Source organism: Pteropus alecto, unplaced genomic scaffold, assembly GCF_000325575.1.
Source record: "Pteropus alecto unplaced genomic scaffold, ASM32557v1 scaffold57, whole genome shotgun sequence".
NCBI lineage: Eukaryota > Metazoa > Chordata > Mammalia > Chiroptera > Pteropodidae > Pteropus > Pteropus alecto.
The window spans coordinates 1,023,827-1,027,501 of record NW_006442508.1 but is presented as its reverse complement, the minus strand read 5'-3'; positions in this window follow the sequence as shown (position 1 = coordinate 1,027,501).

The window sequence follows — 3,675 nt, the reverse complement described above, 5'->3', positions numbered from 1 at the left end:
AATAGCTGTAATCAAGAGAACAAGTAGTAACAAATGTTGGAGAGGATGTGGAGAAAAAGGAACCCTTATACACTGCTGGTAGGACTGCAAATTGGTACAGCCACTATGGAAAACAGTATGGAAGTTCCTCAGAAAACTAAGAACTGACCTACCATATGATCCAGCAATCCCTCTACTTGGTATTTACCTCAAAGACTTGAAAACCCATATCCGAAAAGATATTTGCACGCCGATGTTCATAGCAGCATCATTCACAGTGGCCAGGACATGGAAGCAATCGAAGTGTCCTATGAGAGATGATTGGCTAAAGAAGCGGTGGTACATATATACAATGAAATATTACTCGGCCATAAGAATAGATGAAATACTGCCATTTTTGACAACATAGATGGACCTTGAAATAATCATACTAAGTGAAATAAGCCAGACAGAAATGGTTGAAAATCACATGATATCATATATGTGTGGGATATAAACCTAAAAGCAAGAAATAAACAGAACAAACAAACAGAGACTCATGGAGATGGACTATAGACTAGTGGTCACCAGAGGGTAGAGAGTAGGGGAAGGGAGGAGGTAGATGGAGTAAAGGGGGTCAAATATGCGGTGACAGAAAGGAATCTAACTATGGGAGGTGAACAAACAGTGTAAACATATATATGCCTTACTGTTAAAGTGTATGGATGAAACTTATCGGATTTCGTTAACCAATGTCACCATAAAAAATGAATTAATTAATTTTAAAAAAAAAGAGAAACTGGAACCCATATACATTGCTAATGGGAATGTAAAATGGTGCTCCTTCTTTGGAAAACAGATTGATAGTTCGTCAAAAACTTAAACATAAAATTACCATTATACTCAGCAATTCCATTCCTAAGTATATGCCTAAGAGAACAAAAAAAATGTTCTCAAACAAAAACTTAATGCATGAAAATATATAGAGCACTATTCATAATAGCCAAAAGGTAGAAACAATCCAAATGTCTATCAACTGATGATTGAGTAAACAAAACATGGTTCATCTATGCAATGGAATATTATTCGACCATAAAAAAGAATGAGGTTCTGATACATTGTATAACATGGATGAACCTTGAAAAGGTTCTAAATGCTAAATAAAAGAAATCAGATTTGAAGAGTCACCTATTTTATAATTCTATTTATATGAAATGCCCTGTATAGGCAAATCCATACAGGTAAAAGAGAGATTAGTTGTTACTAGGGGTTGAGGAAGGGAGAATAAGGAATCACTGCTGATGGATGTAAGGTTTCTTTTGGAGGTAATGAAAATGTTCTGGAATTATATAGTGGTGATTATTGTACAAGTTCTCATATATACTCAAAACCACTGAGTCATATACTTTAAAAGGTTGAATTTTAACCATTTGAATTATATTTCAATAAAAAAAATTGTATGAGAAAAATAGGCTAGTGAATGGATGAGATTAAACCCATATAGACCATGTAATCAAATTAATTTTGTCTGATTTATAAACATAAAGGTAACATGAGAGTAATTCTTTATAATGTTATTACATTGTATATATTTATTTAACTGGCTTAAAATTTTAAGTATAAAATTATACTTTGTCTATTGCACTCATTAACCTGGTGAAAAATTAAGTTGCAATTTATGAAAGTAGGAGGAAAGAAGCTGGTGGTGGTTCTAACAAAATTTATCAATAAAATAATTTTTATAACCATATTAACAAATATTTATTAAAGCTTTACCATTTGTAAGAGAAAGTAATAAGCATTTTTATAGATTATCTAGTGTGAGACCATCACTGTGATAGGCTCCATGGGGCTTATATAAAAATTGAATGAAAGTCCTTGCTTAAAAACAAGACTAATATAGCTAAAGCAGCAAATATAGTATATATTTTAGGACTGGATGCTATGTACAGACTCCTAGAATTGCAACGCTGAGTGTTTCTTAGTACTATTCTTTCTCATACTTCTGTTTTTGTAGGTCCTTCAGGGAGTACATGTGATAGAGTTCCAAAAAGGGACAAACATATCAATCCATTCAGTAGATATTTAGTGAGTGTGTACTATGTTCCAGGCATCTAAATCCCAATAATTGAAATTATTACAAAAATGAAAATAAGAAACAATTTAGCTATGTTTATTTAGCATTATAGAAAGAAAACAAGAAGGATTTCAATAATCTTAATAGCAGGTCTGTTTCACTGTTCAACTTTTTCAGTTCAGTCCTATCCTGTGGTAATTATATTAATAATCTAAATGGAGAAGCAGTGAAATTTATGGTTAAGGAACACAAGTGTTTCTCAAGGGGCCCCTGTTTAAACATACATATATATTTATATTTTTCCATTATCAAAGATATATTTAAATTGGATGCTGTAAACATTTAAATCAGAATTTAATGCTATTTTTCAAGGTAGACAGCATGAGATTAAGATATCATTTAACTTTACCATTACTTTTTTTTTCCCCCTCCAGAAAAAACATGGTGGATTCTGGATTCTATAGTCAGAGACTGGCCAAGGTTCTCACCTTCAATTATTAGCTGTGTAACCTTGGGCAAGTCGTGTAATCTCTCAGCTTCCGTTTCCTCATCTGTAAAAAAAAAAGGTAACAACATTTCGTACCTGTTGGGTTGCTTTGAGTTTAAGGGTAATGTAAATAATAGTTTTAGCATTGGACTTGGTACCTCATAGTCTTTAATTAATGTTAACTATGATATTGGGGTAAAGGTTAATTAATTAGTCTTTCTCTACAATTACAATTCATAAAGCAGCCATGGAATTCTTGGAGATGGCAGATATATTTTTTCCCTTAAAATAAAGTCTGTTATTTTCTCACTATTATTTTTCATTACATATTTCTGAACACAAAAACTAAAAGCCTAAAGAAGTATTAATTAAAAGCTAGGTTTCGAATGGAAGCAGTGTAATATTGTGTGTAAGACAAGTTTTAAAATGTCAGCTTGCAGAGATCCAAGTTCCTTGAGGTCAGAGTGGAAGAAACTCATGTTTAGAGAACAGGGAGGATCCTAGGAAGAAGGCAGGGATGTGAGGAGCCAGCCATGGCTGAATGGGAGGTTCATAAGCATAAGAGACTTTGCTTCCTTAATAGAAACCAATACTCATGAAATTGAAAATTCTATAAATTGACCAAAATGGTAGATGAGAAACTGAACAATGTAGAATTTTATATGAAAGTCAGCTGATACTTGATTTATTAAAAACTGCAGGTTGTGTTATGGCCTGCATCCTCAAATGAGTAAGCATCCTTTCAAAGTGAAGGAAAATGTTGCACAAGAAAGTTTAATAGTTTGCCATGAGTCAGTGACTTAATATTAGTATTTTAAAAGTTAGTAGTAGGTCCAGGCTCAACATTTCTCACTGTCAACTTCCTGAGAGGGGTGAATTCCATAAAGACAGAAAGTAGATTAGTGGTTACTAGGGGCTGGGGACTGACTGCTAATGGATATGGGGTTTCTTGATTAAAACCAGTAGTGTGACATGAAACCAGTGACACCGTTCCTGTCCTCATAGAAATTAGTATCTATGAGAGGTACAGACATGTAAAATAATCATTGCAGTACAGTGTGTTAAATGCAATGGTGGAAGAAATGAAGGGAGTTGGGTCAGCAGCACTTATACAGGAAGTAACTTCTAAGAATGAGTAAGAGGTAGTCAGAGA